Source organism: Aythya marila, assembly GCF_965140915.1.
Source record: "Aythya marila genome assembly, chromosome: 6".
Classification (NCBI taxonomy): Eukaryota; Metazoa; Chordata; class Aves; order Anseriformes; family Anatidae; genus Aythya; species Aythya marila.
Window position 1 is genome coordinate 20,553,499 of NC_139047.1, and position 25,819 is coordinate 20,579,317.

General features: G+C 37.3%; 1 protein-coding gene across 3 annotated transcripts in view; it reads right to left on the bottom strand.

Moving 5' to 3' along the window:
- Positions 1-25,819, bottom strand: part of CSRNP3 (cysteine and serine rich nuclear protein 3) — a 100,454-nt gene that overhangs the window by 36,202 nt on the left and 38,433 nt on the right. The window contains exon 1 of one of the 3 annotated variants that reach the window (XM_082762991.1): positions 8,522-8,717. The exons of the other annotated variants lie outside the window; for them this stretch is intronic. The gene's annotated coding sequence lies outside the window, so the exon portion shown is untranslated. Of the gene's footprint in view, positions 1-8,521; positions 8,718-25,819 lie in introns of those variants that run through there. 3 annotated transcript variants of the gene reach the window in all.

Consider the following 25,819-nt stretch of genomic DNA (forward strand, 5'->3'; position numbering starts at 1 on the left):
AACTCTTGTGGTTGAAAGAACTCTCACTCCCTAAGACTTTGAGGAAAAGACCTGAAATTATTAGTGGAGACATCTCTCAAATATTAAATAAGTGCCTTAACAAATGAACATTTGTAAGTTCTTGACAATTGATGGCAATACGGACTGAGTAACAGCACAACAGATGAGGTAAAACTGTAGAGAGAAAAAAGATGAGAGGATTTTTAGGCTTACGTAAAAAATTCTTACAGAAATTGGAAGCTGATCCAAAAATGCTGAGTTTCAATTTTTCTCCACTGTTTAAGAAAAATTATAAATCAAATAGTGCAGCCATGTGCTGTCATGATCACTGAAGGCCAGTTATAAAGGAGATGGTAAACAAAGCAGATATAAAAAACACAGACATCCTTGAAGTTGTGTTATCATGCCACAGGTATTCATCTATGCTATGTTTTTGATCATGTAGCTAAGGATATGCACTAGCTTAGCTCACTTTCAGCAAGCCAGCACAAAAGGCAGAAGCAGATGAATTGTACCAATATACCTTGCTTCTCAGCAGAACTGATTTGTCCAGCAGAACGGTGCCCTAATACAGTCACAGTACTGTGAAATGTATTCGTAGCTTCAACAGGCATCTCTAAAGTGTAAACATACTGATTTGGATACCAAAATAAATACAAAGTAAAGGGTCATATGAGTGCAAGAATTATGCTATTTCCCAATTATTCATTGCTTTGTTTTACAAATGTTGTTGCTCTTCTAACATAGGTTTCCTTTTGTCACACACTGAAAAAATCTAATTACGTATATACATTGGATGCAGATGTTTAATATGCCTTACCAAATATTGTTAATAAGAAATTGTAGCATAAGTAGAATGAAAAATGGTCTTAGTTTATTATGCACCAAATCCTGAGATATTAAAGAGCTGCCTGTGCACAGCCAGCAGCCATTTGCGTTTTAGTATTGCTGCAGTTTGTTATACAATAGGCATGCTCAGCACGTTCCCTAATGGAGGCTGTTTCAACTTTCCTCTCCTTAATTCAGCGTTCAAATTCCAGCTTGGCAGATGATTGTGTCCAACCCAATGCCTTTGCCTTGTCACAGCCACTTAAGAAAAGGCACAGCTGCACGAATACCTTCTCATGTGCCCATGCAAGTCCTAATACAGACCTGGAAGTGCCAGCAGCTTCCAGGTTTTCTCTGAGGGAGAACACACAAATTTGCGTGGAGCCCAGATGGTTGGATCATGTCTTTTATGTCTTTCCAACTTCAACAATAAGTCATTTAAAAGTTACAGTGTGAGCTTTTTTTTTTTTTTTTTTTTTTTTGGGGGGGGGGGGAGGGGGGAGGAGAGGGGAGGGGAGGGAATCTGGTAACTTACAAGCAGCCAAGCAAGAGATTTTGGTTTGTTGTTTTTGTCCCTTTTTTTTTGAAGACCAAAGCCATAAAAAAACTCCCATAACATCTTGTTTTTAAAAAGAAAGAATAGAAAGAACAGTATTAAGCCAATTAGCTAATATCCTCGCAAGGCTGTGAGAATTTTTCAGATACCAAATACATATTTGTACAGTCATTAATAGTAGTTTGGTGACATGGTCACAGATTAATGTCTATGGTAGCTCAAGACACTTCTTGAAGAGATTAACTCTGACACCTTTTTCTACCAGTAAACTGGGGAAAAAAAAAATACTACAAACTAAACAGCAGCTCAAAAGTATCAGAAAAAACATTACTTCACATTACTTTCTTTAGCAGATATATTTGTTGAACAGTGTATATGAAACAAGCCCCTGTAAACCAAAATAATTTTGTTCAGGAGGAGATAACATTCAATTACCACCGAAGAAATAAATGAGCATGCTCCATGGCATGAGCATAAAGTCATGTCTTCGTTCAAGGCTTAGCCAAAATTAGTAAAAAGATGTTTAAGTGCATCTTCTTCTCCGGAGAACGGTCAATAAAACTATTCAGACTGGAAAATATAAAATATTAATATCTACTGGAAGGCTGTAATGTTTTGAAACTATCATCTTCCAAAATAGCTTTACGGCCATAATAATTCAAGCTTTCATGTCTAAATCAAGGACAAAGTACAACCAACATAAAATGTTACAATTTGCAGGTTTAATGCACACCCAAGACAGTACTAAGGAGGCATTCAGGCCCACAAAAATCATACTTAATTTAAAAGAAGGTTGTTGTTTTTTTTTTTCTTCTATTATTTACCTTTTGATGTTTCACTATCTACTCAACCAGAAAAAATGTTGTTTTTTTTTATTTGTTTGTTTTTCTTTTTTTTAGCAATAATATGTTGATAATAAACACTAAACAAGAAAATTCACTGAAAAACCCATAAGATGCACAACTCATTACTGAATACAGGTAATACTTAATTGATATAATAAAACAACTGACAAGTTCCCTCCTGCCACTGAAATGTATGTAGTGTTGACAATTCACCTGTTCTTCTACAACTAGCACCAGCTAAAAACAAGCTACTCAGTTATCAGCTAGAAATACAAGCAGAATTTAATTGCAGATTTAGAAAAAAATACCCTGTGAAACTAAGGGAGCCTGATTCTTTACGGATGTGCATCTTGTCGCTAGATTACCTAAGGCACAGGAGGAGGTTTGGTTCACTGATACTCTTCCCCAGAGCATTTGATGCATTCTGTGTGGTTACCTTGATATTCAGGGATTTAGTCATAATGAAAACTTTTTTTTCATCACTGTAAAATACCATTCTCTTCTCTACCTCACCACATATTTGTGGAATACTTGAAGACAATCTACTACTCTTTGAAACCCAGCTGAAATGAGGTAATGGGTTAAAAAAATAATAAGGAAAACATAACGGACATATGGGACAATATGACAGGCACAATGAAATCATAACTGCATAAGCCTATTTCCTTAAGAAATCAGTCAAAAAGATCAGCTAAACTCAGATTTCAAATTCCTGAATTTAGTGACCACAGAATGAAAAGGTCGATTTTAGGTAGAGGCAAAACGTGTAATCAATAAACTGAAACATTTGTCTATAATACTGTTTTCTCAGTATTTTTTTATGACTGACAAACTCAAAAGGTAGGATTTTTAAAGCATATGTTCAATTACAACCAATCTTACCCTTAATAACTTTGTGGTTTTGGCTAGCAAAAATTATACACTGGTCCTCACTCACTCATGAGATTGCATCTCAACACAACACCCATTGAAGGAAATGTACAACACTATCACAGCATTAATATGTAAAGCTATAGACCACAATGAGATTGATCTAAAATTAGATCCTAATTGTATTAACTCGACTGTTAACATTTATTTATTTATTTATTTATTTATGTAATATTAAAGAAAATCTGGAATTTTTGGCAATAGTGGCTTGGAATCAGAAGAAGCATGTCTAAAAATCCTTTTCAGTTCAGTTCACTTTATATTTCAAAGCCGAAAACTCTTCCAGAAGGCTGACCAAAAAGCTGCAGATCTAATAATAAGTATGTGTACCCATCCAGTTCCCAAGATACTTGCCACCAAGTCAGTGATGAATAAAAACGAAGCAGCTAGCCCACAATGCCATAGCACTGCCTGACTTGTAAGCACCTTGTGACCATTTGACATCTCAGCCAGAGGATTCTTCTGGGACAAAATTAATTATCTGCCCTATGCTCTCCTGAAAAGCCCTGCTGTGAAGGTATGTGGATTACACTTTCAAACATGGGTATGATGTTTTTTCTTTTTAATTTGATATAATTTATTCTGCTTTATCCAATCTCTTATTATTCTGTCTTTTCCAGGGGAGCTGACGAAGGTTAATACTCTGTGATTTTCACTTTGCCATGTTAATGTTGAAGATGCTTGCTTAGAAATCTGAGTGGGTGAGGAGGGCATAATGGTAAACAATTGAGCAACTTAACCAAAAGCTACAAAGTTAAACCTTAAGCTACTCTGAAAGCAAAGGTTCAACAAAACCTCCGGTACTGCAGGAGAGCAAAACAATGGGGACTCTGCGAGCACTTTAAGTCCCCCAAGAGTCATGGGGTTTCCCTCCCCACACAGCAATTAAATACTTGAAGACAAAAACGTTGGCTTGAGAATAGACTGCTCAGCTCTCACGGTTTGTGTTGGAAATAAGGAAATAAGTAGTGGTATCATTTATTATGCACACTAAAAACAATGAATAAATAAATTTTGTGGCTTTCAACATTTTTTTGTTTACCCTTTCACCCCCAGACAAATGACGCTTGCTAGAGATTTGCTGTTTCTTAGGAAAAACAACTGGAGACAGCTGCGATCCAACTTGTTTTTTAACATATCCATGCTAGGTTAAGAGTACACTCTGTTTAATTCTAAGAAAGAGAAAACTGCAAATCTGGTAAGATAACTGCTGAATTCAGGCTCCTACTCAAAAAACAACCTCCCACCACCATGGCTGTATCAGCCGAGTTCACCCTGGCAGCAGCAGTACCCAGACACTCCCAGGCACTGGAGGAGCCTTGGCCTCCGCCTGCAGGAGCCCAGGGAGATGGTTTCAGAAGCAGCTGCAGCGCTGGTACAGAAATGTCAGCCCCGTTTCACAGTCAGCAGGGCTGTGTGGCAGCAGAAGTGGTGACACAAGGGCAGCTCCCTCTGCTTTAAGCAGACAGCACATTTATTGCAGTGTTTTATAGATCCCCATGCTAGCTTTATGCCTGCTAGCTAGGGTACTGACACTAGAATAGCTGCAGCAGCATGGTGCTCAACACAGACCGATTTATCCTGATCTGCAGCACAGTTGAACAAAATGACTTATTTATAGGCGCATGTAAAAATGATTTACCAGTAAGAAGTAAGTAAACGTAACACCAAACTCTTCTTGATGCCCTCAAAGAAGCAGAACACTAATGAAAGCTACCATTACCCAGAGCCTTATTCACGCGACGGTCTTACCCTACATAAAAGCATCAATTGATTACATTTCCACAACAAAATCCAAGGACTCTGCAGGCTGGTGAAGCTACAGTTGGTAAATGATGTTCTAGTTGCTGCCCAGATCCCTAAGAAAGACTGGTGAGGGTCAGACTCCATACCTTGTAGCTCATGTTTTCTATTTCACACTACTTGGTGCAGGTAAATATGCAAAGCCCAATTGTTTATGAAAGAGAAGGATACTAACCAGCCCTACACTGAGTCAGAAAATGAAGATAACTATTTTATAAATAGATTTATGTAGTAGTAACTGAAAGATATTTATCTTTTTGTTAGAAAGGCTAAACATAGGTGTTCTGATACATTTCAGTGTTAAATTACAAGCAAGGATACTTCTTAAATTTTTACATTTTAACTTAAAAAAAAAAACTGAAAACCTCAAGCAGCTCCTTTTCATTTTTTTCCTGATTTTGCTTTTAGACAAGTTAAATATTGAATGGATTTTCCATCAACTTTTTATGTTGATACATATTTCTGTTCCTCTTCCCATTTTCCCTATTTCATTATGAAAAACAGAGACACAGCTATGAAGTGATGGAGAACTGATGCCAAGGGCCTAGAAATACAAACATGGGGGTGTGGGGAGAATAAGACTAGGGTAAGGGCATGTGCTGGAGAGAATTACATGTACAAATGAAATAGGAAAAAAAAAAATCAGGTTGTTGTTGTTGTTAGCAATTATTTACAGTTTCTCTTTGCTACAGGTTTCATTAGAATACGGTATCCATATTGTGGAGAATTAAAGCCCTACTACTTATTTCAGATCTCTTTAACCAAGTAAATCTTTCCAGTTTTGTGTGTTTGCAGATGAGTCATCTGTCTTTTTGCTACATTCAATCCCTTTCTCAGGGTCAAAAAACCTACAAAAGAGCAACGTAACAACAGTGATCAAATCTCACTAGAAGGACTTCATATGGCATCAACATTTTAAAGCTGTGATGGTGTTTGGTGATATTTTACTGAGAAAATGCCACATTGATAAATCTAATTTTTCTCAGCATCCTAATTGGTTCAGAGCAAGGATAAAGATAGACACGGACAGACTACATGTAAGTTTATCTTTCAAACAGCTTTACTGATCTTGCAATAGATTATACCTGCCTTGCTACAGCATGACCTTCTATCTACTTGTTTGGGGAGGAAAAAACCTAAACTTCAGGGTTCAGTTAGCAGAAGTATCTCTTAAGAGCAAGTAAGGGCTTTATAAAGCAGCATCTGTTGCTACTTGGGAGAAAATATTTAAGCTTTAGAATGAATTTCCGAACACTCTCCGCTATGTACCCTATGCCAAGATTTATTAATCCAATTAATAGTAAACTTAAACCTTATTATTTGTCTTTTACATCTGCTGAAATCAACATGTTTTTCAACAAAAGTGTACTTCTCCTTCCAATAAATAAATTAGACCACATATCTAAGACACTGAACATGATAAACATTGTGCATGCACAAACCAAAACATTATACACCAGACCTGGACTTCTCAGCTCTTCAAGTAAATTGGGAAGAGCAGAATTATCACTTAATTTCAGTAATGCAGGAGGTCAACGTTACGTTTCTGTCTCCAGAATGTCTGATGCAACAAAAAGACTTGGTGCTATTCATGATGCTCAAATAAGTCCACTATCAAGTTGCAGCAAAACGTTTCTGTAAGCCAGTTTTAATGGAGTTTGGATCAGGAAAAAAAAGCATTTCAAAATTACCGTAACTTGAATATGTGAACACAGAACACCTGCTTGCTCCAGGAGTGTTTTTTTTTTTTCTTTATATTTTTTAAAATAACTTAATACTGGGAGAAATTCAGAGCATGAATCCCTGAACCATTATAGTTTTGTCCACAGGAAAACTGTGGTTTATTTTTCAGTGTGTTTGTATGGGAAGGGCAAGCATACGTATATGTAAAGATTCCCTTAAAACAGTGAGAAGGCTGTTCTGCAGTGATGTTCCCGTTGTTTTTAGTAGAAAACAATAATTTCATCTATGTACACACTTACTCTGAGAACCTAACTGCCTCAGAAATCTAATCTTGAAATCCATGTTTTTTGTACACCTATGGTAATTATGATAATTGCAGGACTCGCTATTATTTTTTCCATTTAAATTAGCTTGGAGTGGTAAGTTCAGCACATGCCATCCAGTCGCATGGTTAATACACCGCAGACGTTACTGGGATTTAAGTGTTCCCCATTAGAGAGACTGCCAGCGGACGCAAGAAATATCACGAAGCAAATACCTCTCTTTTAGAGCAACCCCCCCCTTTTAGACCCATTGTCTAAAGCGCAGGCCGAGCTGTATCAGTGCTTGCTCCAGCACCGGTTTTTACAGGAGAAACGCCCGTAGGCAGCGATGGCGAGGCACCATCACGCAGGCTGGGGCGCTACCCGCAAGTGGAGCCCGGCGTTTCCCATCGCCGCGGCCGTGCGGTGCAGGAGGAGCCGGGGCCGGGCGCGATGCGAGCCCCACGGTATCCTCCCCGGCCCGCGCCGCGCCGCGCCGCGCTCGGCCCCTCCCCGCCGGCAGCGCCCGGCCGGGCCCCGCGGGCACCGCCCCGCAGCAGCGCTGCCCTCCCGGTGCCTCGTTTGTATGGCCCCGCCCCCGCCGCGGGGCACGCAGGGCCCGGCCCGCCGGGACGGCGGACGGGGAGGGCGGGGGCGCGCCCCCTCCCCCTACCCCTCCCGTAGGGGCAGCGCGGCCCGTGCCGGCCCGCAACGGGCCCCGCGCCGCCTCCTCCTGCCCTTACGTTTTAGCCAGCGGGGGCGAGCGGCGCGGCCGGCAGCAGCCGAGGGGTCGCGAGGCCCCGGCCCGGTGCCGCCGGGCAGCGGGAGCGGTGCAGAAAGGGGGAGGCTGCGCACAGAAGCGCCTGGGGGCAGGCGGCGAGGGGACGCGGGACAGGGGCGAAGCGATCGTAGCCGCGGGCCGCCGAAGGCGCCGGGCGGCCTCCAGAGAACACCGAGTGGGGTCGGGGTAGCCGCGGCCGAGGGGACCGACGCCGCCGGGAAATAACAACGGAGCCGGTGCTGCTAACACAAGAGCGGAGCGAACGCAGAGATGCAGCACGCCGGTGCTGTCGCCCTAGAAGCGTATTACAAACAGCACAACCACCACCTTCAGAATCAGCTGAGCAGAACCGAAAACACATCCCCGTGCACCCAGATACGCTGCGGTGGTCTGTTATTTGAGACACTTCAAACAAACGCTACAGCTCTCCCATCGAGAAAGAATTAGGCTTGAATACATAGCAGAATAATAGATTGTTGTTATTAAATATTTTATGATATTGGCAAATGATCCATCTAGCATAAATCTAATTTTACTTGCTGTCCAGGTTTCCATGCATAATTGAATTTTGAATTGCATAGGAATAACACTAAAAACATTTTTACAATGAACGTGATCACAAAATTTATACAGTTCAGCTTGGTATCACGTTACCGTGCATCTTTCCAATCCCACCTTACCAAATGCAAAAAACCTGACTTTACTAAAAATAAGGAAATAGCAAAATCACCACTTACATTTTCACTACTAAAGTGTGTGAATAATCTATATAAAAAAAAAAAAAAAAACTGACCTGTTCAAATTGTTGTTTTTCCAATCCATGTACTGCTTTTATTAATTAGGAACCCAAACAGATTGATCATCATTTTATAATGTGTGACATATTCACTGTCTTCCTAGTTCCAGCAGAATCTTCTTAAATTTCCCAGCCCTGTGTTTTATTGCTGGTACCATATGCTTTATTGTTCAGCGACAAGAGCTGCACTCTGCACAAAGACTCATTACCTACTGCTTGCTGAGCAGCTTCAGTCTCACTGAGGCTGCCTGTGTGATCACATGGGAGTTTTGTCTGAGAAAGCCAGGCATGCCGCTGATTTCACCGTCTATGGATTTATTTATTTATTTATTTTTAATCAGCTGAGGACTACCATGAGGAAGGAATAACAAATTGTAAAGCTCCTTTAGCTCATTAAGACATCAGACATTGTGGAAATCCCCAACTTTTTTTTTTTTTTTAATGATTATTATTATTATTCCTATTGTAACAAAGGTTCAAGTTAAAATTCAAGAGTTTTAAAAAGTATTTTTTATTCTTGTGGGCAGTAGCAAAAACCTTGTATTATCTGCATCACTCTACACATCATGCACACTGAAATTAATATTCTAAAGAGGTAATATTGTGCCAACACATTTAATCTGCCACTGTTTATCCTTTATGTAGAGGACAAGCTTCTAAATGAAAAATTGCTCCCAAAAAGCAGCCCTTGATTTAAATTTGTCTCGTCAGTCAAGGGCATTATCCTGTAATCTTTGGTTATAAAATTAGTTTTGCTGGTTTCAGTGAGACTACTCAGGTGAATAAGAATTGGCCATTTGAGCAACGATTATTCCCTGATCCAAATGACAAATTATATAGTATGCAATGAAGTCTGATCACTTCTTGGTAATATGTGATAACACTCAGGGTTTTGTGTGTGTTTTTTTTTTTTGTTTGTTTGTTTGTTTTTGTTTTTTTTAAATTTGTTTTTACACAAATTATGAAGAATATTTTATATTGGCTAAAAGCTTAATATTTACCTGAGTATTTTATATTGGACTAAGTGAATAATCATATTCAAAATCACAACAACACTTACATAAATGTTTTATTTTACATATGCTATATATAAATAATAAAAAATAAAATTATATTTTTTTCCACTGATGATGCATCAGTAATCCACTATGGAATTACTGGAGATATCCTAACTACAATCTCAGAATACCAGAATATTCTGGTATTCGATTCTAACACAGAGCTAGTGATGATAAATGAACACCTCCATCCAAAAAAGAGGTACTGAACAAGTAATTAACCCTAGCATTAACACTGCAAAGGTGCAGCTATCTTATTGTGAATTATCACTGGAACAATTCATAGCATTTTGAAAACGCAAGTTGGCAAAAAGAAACTGTTTTCTCATTAACATTCCACAAATGAAATACCAACTTCTTCTATTTAAAATCCCCCTCATTAGAATAAATGACAGCTTGTTGCTCTTTGTTGGCTTTATTCTGGTCCTATGGAAGTTTTGCCACTGATTTGCATGGAAGAAGGAACAAGCATGACGAACAAATTCATGCACTTTACTGTCGTCATGCAAATCAGTGACAAAACTCTCGAATCCTTTATTGTTCTCTGCATCTTACTCATCATGTACTATTAAGGTTTTCTATCAGCTGGTATGCAGTCTCTATGATTACACTGAATTACAATAGATGGGTAGTAAAGGACAGAGAATTACCCACAGCTAAATCCACTGATGAATCTGTTCTAGAATCTTATATTCATTTTGTTAAATAAAAAAATTCTATTATCAAGAACGTGTATATTTTAAAATGCCACCATTTTTATCTACCCAAAGACAACAACAGAGCAGATGGTTCGTGGCGGAGAACCTTCCACATCTCTTAAGCAAGAAACACTATCACATATACATTAATGAGAAGAAATGAAAGCAGACTAGATGGGTTGCTAACGAACAGCTGGTTTAACTACAGCTACGAATATTTTTTCCCCTGGTGATATCATTTATGATGTCACGATGCTAGTGTAGGAAGACATAAACAAAAGGCAGGCATTTTTGCTGCAGTAGCACTAAGGAGAGGGTGGGGGGGGGGGGGGAGAGACCAAATGTTTGGCAGATGGAAAGAACAAAAACTGGTAAGGAAAAGAGTACTATTGTCACACTTTCTGGGTGCCATTATATATACTATGGAGCCCTTTTCACAACTTGAAAGAAGGTTAGAGGAAAACAGATTTAAGAACATGATACTGTTAAACCAGCCTGCAGGAATGAGTTGTTTTTACAGGGAGACAATAGCAGCAAGCAGCCTTCACACTACACAAAAGGCAGCTTCAGTTATTCAGCTCTTAAAGGTTGGGGAAAAAATGCTTCAGTCCACCACAGTGGAACTTGGAATTTCCTAATTCTAATGACATTTTCAGGAAGCTAAATATATACCATATACTCCATATATATTCCACACTCTATTCTTACTGGTATACTAAATAGAAGGAGGTCTTTATCAGAGCCATCCTGTGGAATTTCTGCTCCACCATACTATGGTGGAGACGCCCTTTTTGCCCCCAAGGAGTTAAAGATCACCCAAGAGTTTCACAGTGGCAAGAACCCACATTGACTTTAGAACCAGACCTCCCTTGCCACTCCACAACAGAAAGAGATCTGAACAAGACTCGTCATACAGGACCTGTCCTGTAACAGACCAGACTTCTTTAGGAAAATCCAAAAACACCTCTCCTTGAAGCACCAGTGGAAGTATGATGTGCAAATGCTTAGCAATCCTTCCACCTGAAGTCCCACATCGGTGCCAAGAGGTAAGGAAGTGCTCTCTTCTCTAATATAAGGCTCCTAGTGAATCCAAATGAAAACAGAATCAAGAACCTGACAACAAATTGTACATACAGGTAACTTGTCTGCCAGATCCCACATCTGCTCTGAAAAAAGACCAATTCAGAGGAGCATTCTTCTGCTTTCATGTTCCACAGAAGCTACAGCAAAAGGGAATTGTTAAGCAAGTTTGGGCATCAAATCATCTCCATTGTTATAAAGGAATAACTGGCAAAAGCCTGCTTTATTCTAGCCTGTATGCATTTAAACTTGAGTACTTTATACACAGATTATAAACACTGAAATAAAGATCTTGCACAGAATTAAAAAAAAAAAAAAAAACCACCAGCCATTTATCAAAAAGTAGACTAAGATTTCAACTTCAGATCATTCCCACTTTATACAACTAAATTGCTTTGCTATGCATTGAGCATAATATACTGTTTGGTATCCTGTATCACAGTTGGATGATCCGGATATGAATCAAAACAATTACTAGGACAGCACTATTCAATTTCATGAGACAAAAAGGATTTCTTTGCACTCAATATCTTGTTTTTCCTAAATGGCTGAATCCTGTAATTTAGAATAAAATGCAAGAGAGAACACCTATTCTGCTAAATAAACCAATAATGCAAGTTTCCACACCATGAGGAGAAAGGGCTTTGCTCAAACTCTTTTGCAGTCCAGTAACAAAATAGATCAGAAGCCCAGGATTTATGAAATGCATCCTATAGACCACACACATGCTCTGCTCCAGGTCTTAGAAGCAGCATGGTTTGGATGCCGTGGCTTGTATTTTATGAGCTTCAGCAGCCAAATGCCTCAGAATTGACTTCCAGGTTTGGAAGTGGATGATCTATAGATTTTACTGAAGGAACGATCACAAATCTTGCCCACACAAACTCTTCTAATTTGAGCTCAGGAAGAGGTGTAGCCACAAATTTCTCATGGAACTCTGCCATTTCAGTAGTTCTACAAAACTGAAAATGCACATCTTTGTGAGAAAATGGTGAAATATTTATTAAAGCTCTCCATCTGAAGTTACCATCGATACCACTAGGGTAGGACAACCTTAAATATAAATTCCACATCTTTCTTTCCAGACCAAATATAATTTAATCAAATACACTTCCTCATCCTAGCCTCCCAACATAGTGCTTTCTGTAGATAGATCACAGCCAAAGCTGAACTGTCAAGTATTTCCACATTAACCACTCAGTTCAAAATACTGGGGCTTGTAGGATTTCAGTAGCCTGTCAGAAAGAACATACTTTAGATTCCTGAATTTCACAAACATGAAAAACTCACACGTCCCTAAATGACATTTTCAGAGAAGTACAACCGTATTTTGAAATAAGAGTCTAGTCAGTGAAATTTAGGAAAACAGACAAAATCCATTTGAAAGGTAAGGAGACATTCTCAGCTCAATAGATGGAAGGAAAACAGTAACAATAGCTCCTCAGAAACTGTTCTGATTTCTGGCATCTTTGTGATCTCCCCTTCAAAGTCCAAACAGTGATGACTAGAGCATTAAAACTGAAGACTGCCAGTGCCAGTCTGCACTTCTACTTCTGGCACATTTGCCATGTCATGTCAGTTTTAAGGGCAGTATATAAAGTTTCCTTAGTTTTTCACTCTTAAATGTTCTCCTTGATCAAGAGCAACTTCCTAAATTATGTGGTGCAAATCAGCCACAGAGCAGCAGTGAATTCTCTTTAAATACTCTACAAGGTATACAACAGCATACCATTTCCTACTGATTGTCTTGAAAGCAACCTCATTTTTAATGATACAGTGTTTCTACATCTTACAATACCTGGATCTTTCCAAGATAAAAAACAAATCTCAATGACCTTCTTTCTAGGGTGATATCTCAGAGGAAAGTGTACTTCCTTCCAGAAAACAGCTGGAGGTACTTTAATGGTACTATGATTACAAGAGCTACTGTGCTCAAACAAAAATACTCCCCTGTAGTAAACATTTAGGGTTTCTTTCTAGTTCCACAAACTTTCTGAAAACTGCTGGTTAACTACCAAATCCAAAGAATATATTAACTCTGTGGCAGGCAAATTAATGTACTGAGAGGTGTATAGTAAGCAGCAAAATAATCTTGACTGCTGTTGCATTAGATTATGTGAATAATCAAAGCAATTAAGTGTTGCTGTAATGCTTGATACAGCCAATGTTGGTCTTATGCAAGATCCAAAACAGGAGCAGCGTATGGAGCTTCTCAAATAAAACATAAGGTAATTTTAAAGAGCAAACTGCTTATTATTAAAAAAAAAAAAAAAAAAAAAAAGGACTTGGAAAAAGCTAGATACCTTAAGAACAGGGACTGCCTGTGCTGTCTTGTATGTACTTCATAAGCCAGCTTTGCTCCAGCTAGTTTCCATGACAGCTCAGACATAGCAACATGATCCATGCCAGGGAGTAATTCAGAACTATAAAGCTATGCCTGGTGCTGTTAGAAATTGCAAGACAGACAGAAGAAACAAAGGCATTTCTTTAAGATTTAAATTAACTGACATACTCCCTACTCCCTTCCCTGGTTACTAAGCACACCTTTTCTCATAGTATCACTTTCCAGCTTACAAATTTCACTTGGCTGTTGACCAGCAGAAAGCTTAAAAATAAACACAATTAGAGATACCTGAAGCAAGCATAGTAGCTAATATTTTCTCTTTTTCTTTTCTTCCACCTGTTTGGTTCTTCTAGTGTCCCTTATACAACAGTAAACCAAAACAGTAAACCAAAAAGTATTTTACTGAATCGGTGAAGTTTAAACAGGAATAAAATCTAGTCAAGAGCAGGCCATATTTACTCACTGGATTTGTCATCAGTAGAACTTTCTGAAGTACCACTGTAACCTGTAACGTCTCATCCCTTGCTTTCACACTTTCCACAGTTAAGCAGACAAGTTCTTTAGTTTTTATGAGCAATTAAAGATTCCTTCCACTGGAAGATGAATCTTTCATTGTTACAGTCTGAATTTGTTCCTGTCCACCATAAATATATGTATTTTAATTTAAGTAGAGACAGTAATAAAATATAAATAACAATTCTTTACATTTTATAACAGCTAGGCAGGCAGTAACTCATAAAGCATCACAACTTACAACACATTTTCAATGCACTGGCAATAAAATACATAGTGGACTTTTACAGACAAGAAGATAACTAAACTCTAAAATAAGGTGTCCTCACTGAATTGCTAAAAAACTGTTTAGGATCTCATTCCAGAGGAAGTGAATTTGCTGCAAGACTTCTTCCTGGCTTTGTACATCTCATATACCACCCTACATGTCATTTAAAGTTTAAAATGACACTAAGTTCTAGATTGTATGTGAACTCTTTGCTGTTTTAAATAACCTTTAGAGCTTAGAAACTGGTTCTCCTGTAATAATTCTGTCCATTTCTATTTGGCCAGCATCGATTTCTTTCCCTTAGGTGTATCCAGCAAAGCTTGAAAATAATTTTTCTTTACTTCATTGTTTGTGTACCATCACCACTGATAGTATGAGCATAGCACTGGGAATTTTATTTCTCATGTTCAATTTTCTCTATCAGCAGAGAACAACACATTTTCCCTCATATGTTCCATGGCAGTGGACTGCATGAAGAACGTAAATATATTTTGTATATCCTTATCCTATGAGCTTTCTGAAAGCTGATGGTTGAGACACGGTAACAATCTGGCTTTCTCCAAAATCAAATTTAAAAGAAATTCAATTCAAAATTTTATCATGTGTACTTAACATCCAAAATAAATTCCATAGCATATATACCAGATTTTAATCAAGTTAAAACCCGAACCAATATATTCTTACAATAAACATCTTACTATTACATGATAATATCTTGGAGATTACAGCTTTTACATAGAACTGTCCAACATTGAAATAAAACTTCAGGAAGTAAGTGCCTACAATTTAGAAATATGCTTTCCAAGGAACAGTTTTTGCCATTTCTTTCATATATGAAGACTGATTAACAATATTTAAGTAAGCACAGTCATGTTACCAAATTAGAGGACTGTTCTATGTGCTGGTATAAATCCATTACTTCAGTGAACAATCAAAATGGGCTGTTGATTTGCAGTTTGATTACACAGTTTTCAGCTGGTGTTCAAAGATACATGATGTTCTTGAGCTAACTTTCCAACAGGACAAAGAATAATTGCAGTTTTCACATGATCTGGAACTGTACAAAGATCAACATTTCAGCAACAGGCTGAAACTTGAAGTTCTTTTGTCGAAGTAGCAGTCAAGTGATTATTTTTACCTCTATCTCAAAGGTGTCAGGACTGAATAAAGACTTGTAATAGAGCACTTATATAGCCCAAATCTTGAAAAAAGATTTCAGCATTTCAGAAATCTGTGATTTTATTTATTTATTTTTTTTAATTAAACTGCTTGATACCCACTAGCTGCAGGAACACTAACATGTTCCAGTTAGATTTCTGTTCATAGTATGAGGTAGGTATGTTTATCACCCACCCTGAAGTACTGAAGGGTTTGAGTTATGTCAGGCTACCTCTAAACACTGCATTTTTGTCAGCCTTTTATGTTGCGTTGGTGCATTTTCAGTTGAGAAAAACTTTTTGATTTTCTTTTAAAATCATTATTCAACATCTTTTCCAATACACTGATTCAATAAGCAAGCACACCAACCAAACAGACTTCCTACCAGGTTTATATCCAAATAGTTTGAAAAAGGCTCATCATGGACAAAACTTGGGCTCTGAGGATCACTGATATTACCTGCCAGGAAACTGCATCATTTAGCAGTTTTCTATGTTGCAAAAAAGAAGCGATTATTACTTCAGTATGATTTTTGGCATCCCTGCCATGACTGTGGTTTCTCAACTAATTTATCCCTTTGGCTGGGCAACATTAAGCACTCTGTCACAATATTTTCCCATCTAGTAGCATGAGGACACTGTTTATATCTGTTATAATAGATGGAGATAATACCAGTTTTGTCAGATATTTAGAAAGAGTCTACTCAACTTGTATGTTTTGACCTTCTAGGTTATAGCAAAAGGTGCAAGCTGACAGCACCAGCTGTCATTTGCTGTTAAAAGACTTTTACCAGACCAACAGCTCCAAGCTCATGGAGGAACTCACCAGTTCTGTGACTGAGAAGTATGAAGTCAAGGTCCTTGGCTGTCTCATTCCATCTCTTCAGGTGGGTGTCCTTCTACTACAGTTCTAGCTGCATTCGTTTAAGTGCTTTCATTTCTGTGCTAACTCCACTGTAACTAACATAAGTCACCAGACATCCTAAATGTAGACTTGCACCATTTCAGATTCCAAGAAGCATAAGCATTTACCAGGGCCAACTGTTCTATTCCTCCAGAGCAAAAGACATTCTCCCTGACCTGGATGTCTTGATTGAGACACAGCAGTGGCCCCATTTACACACAGGAAACACATTTCGTATTGTTTACAATGCCTATGAGTTCATAACTGTGTATTGTGTATCCTGCAGTTTTCTTATTATCTCCAGTACTTAGAGAATTCCTGAGTTGTCACATTTAGCTTGTGAAATACTTAAAACAGCAAGTTGCTACATACTCTGTGCTGATTTTACTATTCTTTTGCTGCAGTTGCAAACAACTCTTCAAAAACTACATTCATAGTCATACTGGAACAGACCCAGATCAACAATTTCTAGCCTCTTCATGGCTATAAGCAGAATTTGCAAGGAAAAGCAATATCTTTAAAAAGACAAGTGGAGATGGCTTCAACAGTTGAAGCCTCTGAGAATATGAGAAAGGAGTTACTTTCCCCACAAACCTTTATCCTGGTGGTTATCCTTACATTATCATACCGTAATAACAATAGCATTAAGAGAGACTAAAGCGGTCTCTGCCTTAAAAGCTATGTACCTTCAAAGTCAAACAGGTAGATGAAAAGTCAAGAAAAGTCAGACAGGTAGATTCAAAGAACTGGGAGTACAGAGAAAACAAGAGATATCATTTCTCATCTCAAAACAGTTACTTTTACATACCAGGTGAAAATTTGGTAGATCTAAAGACAAACGTTTTATGAAAGAAATTGAAAAATGACATACATTTCCAGACTTCCAGGAACTCCTCCAAAACCTTAGAAACAAAACAGGACCTGAAGATTTCAAAAGTTACCAATGCTAATGAATGCTGTAAGTGGAGAGGAAAAGACCAAGAACTTGTTTCTCTGCCAAGAAGCAGAGGCTAATAATATACTTTCATGACAGCTTTAAAAAAAAAAAATGCATGCTGCTAAAGGGGATATAAAGAGATGCATCATCAGGTCAAGGAGGCATTACTTGTGAAGCAGCACTGGTATACATGAAAACACATTAAGAAAACATTTGTTAAGGACAGAATTTTGTGATACTTGAGATGGGAAACATTAGAAATTTTGTTTCACAGCTGAGTTCAGTTAATTATCTTGCAGGATACATATGAGACAAACCACTCAATGGAAAATGATTGTACAGTAAAAGTCTGGGAGAAATATATCTTAAGTTCATTGCAAATGTTTTTGCAATTAACCAGAAAAAAAAAAGTACAGATAGAAATGAAAAGGCTACTAAAGATATAAATGTATAAAAAATGTAGGGTGAGGAAGGAAAAAATAAAGTACCTTTTGAAAAATAAATTGAATAGCAATTAGAATAACTGAAGAACCAAGTCTGGGAAAATGCACAGGCAAGCCAACATTTTGGAAGACGAAACGTGGTAAACTCTTGAAGATGGGTAATAGAAGATGGATCCAGAATGTTTATTCTGAGATCTAGGAAATGCATTTGTTTCTAGTCCATATATGTTGAAATTAGGGCACATGGGTCATAAAGTAAAGGCAAAATTCACAAAGTGAAATATGCACTGAGCAAGAAGAGGAAGATATGAAAGCTAATGCTTAGCTACGTAAAATCAGAGAATTTGGTGAAGAAGGACTAATGACCTCAGACTATTGTGAATGGGGTGGTAAAGAAAACTAAAAAAGCCAAAATCCAAGATACTAGACAGGCTGACAGCTGAGTCTAATCTAGCCTGAATGAGAACTGGAGTGAAAACTCCTTCCTGTCCACACATCTGGTGTTATGTTAAACTTAAGCAAACAAACAAGGTACCCAGGTGACTCCACTAGTGGCAGCAGTAGAATCTCCTGTCCAACACCCAGTTGTCAGCCAAAGGCAAATCTTCAGACAACAAAAACAAGAATTCAGAGGTTCCAGAGGTATATTTTAAAAAGTCAAATACAACTTCGGGGAAATTTTACTAAGCAGGGGGTAACCACTGAGAACTCTGAAGCCACTGCCTGATAGCATACAATTTACAATTCAGCAGTATGAATTAGAACATGCAACAAATAGCACATATTATATAAAGAGAGCAATTGCTTAGAAATGACCAAGCACTTACTAATTGCTTTGCTGCTATTATTTTCCTTATAATATAATAATTAAAATATTAGTGATACCTATATAAAACTTTTCTTTGGATTATAAAAGGAAGCTGTTTACAATAAATAACTTTGTGAGACCTTCAGCAATTTAGTTATTCCATGCCTTGCTTCTCTGCATGAAAAAATTCAAAATATCCTATTGTTACTTATCCTGCAATTGTGCTCTTGGTGACTAAAAGTACAAGGTATGCTGGAAGACCACTGGTTACAGAGAACCTGTCTGTCTCACTGAACAAGTCAAAGTAATTACAGGAAAAAAATCATGAATTATTTTGCACTATTGATAACAACAAAAAAGGAAAATTATAATGGCAAGCCTGAAAATTTAAGCCTCATATGAACTTCACAATTCTATTTATGTCTAAGTAACATGCAGTAGGTGGATGGGAAAGTACTGTTTTTTCTGATATAGGGTGATATACTACCACTTGAATTTACAAAAAGAGCTAAGAAAAATTTAAACCAGCTAGCATTATTTTAGTATCCACAAAGGAGTTAAAAGCCATTTATTTCTCTTCTCAGAGATAATCCCTGCTAATTGCTCCAGTCACAGAAATACATTCTGTGGGAAAGGATAATGAAGAATACTTGTCAAATTGGTAATGTCATTATTTCACTGCACAATCCAAACAGTATAATCTGACCCATTCCCAGCATGCTGAGTATCAGCCTACAGAAAAGGAGCCATGCATAAGCCATCCTGACCTTTCTTGCTAGTTTCTTCTGACCTTTCTGACCTCATTAGACTGCTGGGTAGGGAAGCCTAAATAAAGAAATAAAAGAGCTGTTGGGTACTCTTGATGGATTAGAAATAACAAGAATGCTTCTAGGACTTAAGTACTAAACCAGACCACTGAATTTTAATGTTTTTCAAGCAATCAAAAGGACAATATGGATGCTGATGAAGAAACAGAGGTAGGGAGAAACAGATTGTTAAAGTATTTAAGTATGAATAATATGTTTCTTTGAAATTGTTCATCAGGGTCCTTAACCATTTATTCCGCTGTAATTTTAGGTGGCTGGATTTTTAAGGCTCCCTTTGAGTGAGAACAGATATTAAAAAACAATGGTCCCAGCACAGTTATTCTCATTAAGCATGAATATAACTTTAGCACCATGCTGAAAAAGGGCCTTAATCTCTACTGGCCAGATCTATTTAATGAATCCTTCAAATTCCCAAAGCAAGGAAACTCTAGAGCCTAGAATACAAGTATCCAGAGTCCCCACATCACCTTTCAACCACTATATCATATAATCAACAGAATGTGTATCTTAGACAAAAGAGAATAGTTACTCTGAAAATGTTTATTCGTTAAATAATATACACTTTCTCCAGTGGAATTACTTAGGATTTTTAAAATAGCTCCCAATCCTGAAGTAGTTGACTCATGCCTTTTTTTGTAACTTACATAACAGTAAGTACTAATTACATAAATTATTATTATTATTATCATTCAGAGCTAATACTACTGAGCAAAACTCTCAGAAAGGAAACCTGCTCCGCAGCTCACAACAGAAGCCCCACTGTGAGAGAAATCCTGCAGTGGTTGTTCTCTACATTGGAATAGGGGGCATACTTTTTATCTTCTTTTTCTCCTGTATTTCTAGCTTCTGGGGAGAGAAGTACTATAAGGGAACTTATAGTCAGATAAATCTTTCGCACTCCTCTTTAATGCAATTTCTGATTTAAAACTGTCTTGCACTGGAAGATTTTTAGAAGAGAATTTTTTTTCTTCATATCCTTAACTACTCCTAAAACAAGACACCAGTAGATACGCTGACCTCAGCTGTGGGGTTCAGGCTTTATTATGCTGTGCATTAAAATGCAGCCACTGTCATATAAAATTAAATGATGTCTGATTTAAAGATAAAACTAGTCCATTAGTTCCTGAAGTACTGGCTATGAGACATCTGTTCAGTTGTCCTGCAGTTTTATAGATCCTGGCAGGGGAAAACTGTTACATTTGTGATAGCAGGGATCATCCCCTTCATCAGTTTAAAGCATTTGGTAAAGCTTTGTATGTCTTGCATTTCTCTGGTGCTAACCAAGTGCACATGCTTGCATGAAGCCAGCACCGTCAGAAGATGATGTATACTGCACAAATGCAGTAACTCATGAAAATACGTTGAAACGAAATGCCCAGCAGAAAATGCCTTAAAACAGCCACTGAATCCAGACACTGATACAGCACACAGAGCTCTTAGATGACACAGTCATTAGAAAAAACTGAATCAGATTTCGTGGTTGCTATATGTGGGCTGCTGTTCCAGCTCAATGGGATCAACAATTTATGCTGTTTTTGCTGAAAGAAATTCAAATCCAGTAACATACAAAGAGGGGAAACCACCATGTCGTGTAACAATGGCAGAATAAGCACTTCTAAAGCTATGTTAAATTAACTAGTTAACACAAAAGCCTTTACAAAAGTTTTCATCAGTAATTCTATACAGATCCCCCTCAATCTAAGGTTAAATTATGAACCTCATCAGCTTTTTCTTGTCTTGTAATTTGTTTATTCCTGTGAATTACATACAGAAAGTTACACTGCAATTTAAAAAGCACATGGAACAAACTCCCCCTCCAAAAAAGGAAGGGCAAGGAGAAAATACACCAAAAAGAGAATGGAAAACACAACCTGAAGATGAATAGGACAGCTACATGGTTATCATGTTACTTATTTATGCTATTATCTCTTGTATTAGATTATTTATTAAATAAAGCCTGGAAAAGGAAACCCTTTTCAAGTGATCTCTTACATAGTTCACAAACCTAAATCCAAGTTCCAAAATGAGATGGGGTGAGGAAACCCCACCCTTCCTCCACTTCTCAAATCAGAGCAACATGGCAAAAGTTTTGTTTCTGACTGCAAGACTGTGACACATAGCAAGGCATACATAGGAAGCAGGAATGTCTTCCAGTGCCTGAAGAAAACCCAGAATTTAGATCCAATAATATTAACGAGTTTTGCAAGTTCAGTAATATTTAGGCATCTAGGAAATTAATTCCAGAAATCTGATGCATGTTTTCATGCTTACTGAAATAAATGAAGCATTTTGTTTATTAAGAGCCAATTTTTAAATAAGCTCAAGATTCTTATCAATTCACATGGTCACATCAGGAATCACATGCTCCCCTCTTATATGCTGTACTGTGAGAACCAGAAGAACGGGAGGGGGAAAGCTGTCTTCTTATCCAAATGCCTATCCACCATAGTGAATGAAAATATGAACTCCTACACTCAGTGGCTGTGTGTTACCAGCAGGCAGGAGGACTAGAGTCCAGATTGCTGCAAGAATTGGGTTCTGCTCTTGGGGGACAGCTTCAAGTTGTTTTCTTTATCAACAGATTTGGCACTAAGTGAAGGGCTCTCCTAGACGTAAATGCTTTGCAGGTGACTCCTAAAGTTTCAGTCATGGAGTCTGCAAGACACATTTTCCATGTAAAATGGAAATTTTGGCAATTGGCCCAATAGCATTGGGCCTACCTATCATCCGCAACTGCATTTTATGAACAATAGCATTGTCTGCATTTGATCTAGGTTGCTTTGCAGGATACACACACACACACACACGTATATTCTCCTATTTCCATTTTCAACAAAACAAATAAAATATGACAAGATAAGGTCAGAAACTGGAGGTACCTACAGGTTAGGGCAAGTACTTCAAGTAAACTGAGGTAGGACACTGGTTCCTTAACTGTTCCTTTATTGTATCATTTGTATCCTTCTGGTCTAAAATACTGCTTTTACACAGAAGAGGTTGAACAATGTGACACAATGTTCTTTTACAGAAATGTGATAAAAGTACACAACTGAACAAAAAGCCTTCATTCTATTAAAAATGATTGAGGTTTAGATTCCTCCCCTGTGTACTTCTAAGAAATCCTAATACATCTTTCCTGTGAAATAAACATTAAAAATTTGAATTAAAATCAATTTTAATATAGAATGTTGCTACAGTTTGTTAACAGAAGATCAGTTTATCTATCACAAAGATGGAAAATCTCTGCATAAGAGGGAACTGAAAATCAGCTCCTCACTGAAATTCTTTTCTATTAGAATACCAACGTTCAACTACAGATTCAGATATCTGATATTGTTACCTAAAGCATTTTAATACAGCATGAGGTAAAGGAAACAGGAATAAACATCACTGCATTTAGGGCATTGGTTTCAGAGATCTCTCAAGGAATGATTCAGGGGTTTCTACACATTTTGCACATCTACATGTATTATATGTCAAACTTCTCTACAGATTTGTTATTAGTCCTAGTTAAGCCATCTCTGATCTCTAAAACCCACTAAGAGTTAATGAAGCCAAGAAAAGAATTCACCAGAACTCCAAAAAGGTTACATGTACAGCATTACAATGTAGGTACTAAGCTTCATTCTCAAAAGTTGTTCAATAATGACTGTATGATTAAGCCTTATGTTGCAAGGTTTAATTGAATTATGACAAAGTTGAAATTGTTATTACACTTCAACGCAAACATACCACTCTTCTGAAGATTTTCACGAATTTTTACATATACATCCCATCTGTCTAGAGAAGGGCACATGTTAACAGTGCCCTAACTCAGTTTGTCATGTGAATTACTTGGTACTTGAAAATTCCCCAAAAGCACTCTCTCTGATGATGCAGCCACTAAATGAATATGTGTTTATTTAACTTTCTAAATTGCATTTTATATTGCAACCATCAGTGGAACAATGGTAATACCAAAGGTCACTTTGGAAAGTTTTCCTGCAGTGCTTACCCATCTAAATTAATGGAGAACCCCTTAAGTAAACAAAACTGCTTCCTGTTGTGTGTTTTTTTTTTTTAAATTGTAATTCTACCTGACTGCATGCTCATCACGCAAATGACAATTTGAGTATAGCAAAAGAAAAATATTTCAATATTGAAAGTGTTATCCTTTCTGAAATTAATGTTATGAGACAGTTATAATCAATTTCTCTTCACTTGTACACTACAGATGAGGAAAGCTGGGCCAAGTGAGCCTTCATTAAGCAGTATGTGTCCTCTTCACTGCAGAAACTCAACACAATCAAAAATCAGACATGACATGATTTAAGGCTCTAGCTATTGAAAGAGAATCAGCTTTCAGTTGCCTTCAGTAATGTCTTAGAAAGATAATCCAGGTAAAGTAAAAAGAAATAACATACAAGTCTCATTTTAGGCTATAAAAACAACCAACAGGAAAAAGCGATCAGTAACTGCTGTCATGGAACACTGCCCATGTGTGCATGCCCACATGATACAGTGCTGTACCTAAGCCTGACAGCTACACTTAGATCCACAGTCATTTGTGAAAAGCCAGGTTTGGTGTCTACATTCACATCACGGTTTCAGGCCTTTCAGGTAAGAATTAACTATACTTATGCTTTCTAGTTTTTCCTTCATCAATAGATGTAGCATTTAAAAATCACATTCTAATAACAAACACCTGAAAAGATATAACGATTGTACAGATTCTCTAGTATCTGAGCAAAACTTACAACAAATTATGAACATGTTATCTGAGAGATTTTTTTTTCCTCTTCTTGTTTTAATTAAGCATTTTAAATTACTTTGTGAAGTACTTATAATACTATACTGATTACACACAGTTCTTTGAACACATTTACTACTTTTGATGTGTTGGCTAGCTCTTTGTGCTTGAATAAATCATACCCATTACTTCCAGTCCTCGGAAGAAATAAATCACATCATGATGTGACAAATTAAAATACAAGCTTTGGAAGTACCTCTTCAGAAAACTTTGTTTCCTTTTCCAGAATATTAAACAGCTTATACTTTTGCAAGCAAGTGAAGAAAGATGCAAATATGCAACAATTAATTCATTTACAAACAAAGACAAGAACTTAGGAACATTTCTCCCCTATAAATCTAATTACAGTGGAAGCTGTTGATGTATATTAATCCAAAAGCTTTTTAAAATTATTTTAAGCAATTTTAAACAAATTTGCAGCTGGAAATTGGAATATTTTCCCTATTGCTGTTGTAAAATTGCTGATGAAAATCTCTGTAGATGTAAAATATAACGTATTTTGTACCATCAAATGGTAGAAAACTGAAACTAGGTCTGCGTTATTGTATAGATAGATGCATGTGAATAACTGCTACTGTACTACTGACCTTGTGATCTCAAAGAACAGCAGTTTCTCTCAGAAGATTTTTAGACCTCTGAAATTATGTTTTCAGTCTGTAGACATTTCCTTAATCTGTCCTTAAAAAAATGAAATTCATGTCTCATTACTGTTAAAATGGTACCAACAAACATTTAGAATTTCTACCTTAGTTTTAGTGATGCCCTATACAAACTCACAGAATAAACAGCAAATTCAGTTTGTCTGCAACAAAACTAATTAACGTGAGGAAAAAATTTCAGAAGAGCATGTAAGTCACATGTATGAGTTAGTCATACAAGTTATTTAACCAAAGTATTAATTTAAGATTGATCTAAATTATTGAATACCTCATATAACATATTTCAGAAGGAACAAATGTGATTTTTTATTTTAAATGAGTGTGAAACCTTTGAGCACACAGCCAGTGTGCATATTCGGGTTCCAGTATACACTAGACACTTCTGCTCAGACACAACAGGAAGACTGAACACCTAAGCATCTTTTCACTGAACAGAACAAAATTCAGTAACGGCAAGGACAATTAAACATTAATCTTGCTTACCAAGGCAGGTGACAGACTTGCCATCTGTTGAAGTACTTAAAGCAAGGTTTCTTATCTTTCTAAAATCCATTTTTGGATATATGTTTTGAAGAAAAAAAAAATCCTTGATCCATACTGTACGCTTGTGCATTTGGCTATGGTAAAGGGAGAAGAAGAGAACAGGAGCACAAGCCAGTGACAGCTCTGACTTTGCAATTACAGGTACGTTAGTTTACTTGCTTGCATCACTTTCCATTTTGCCCCATAACACTTGTGATCAGGCTTGAAAATAACTTCATATTCATACCTTGGTTCAGTATTTCAGCTCAACTTGCAGAGGATCAGAAA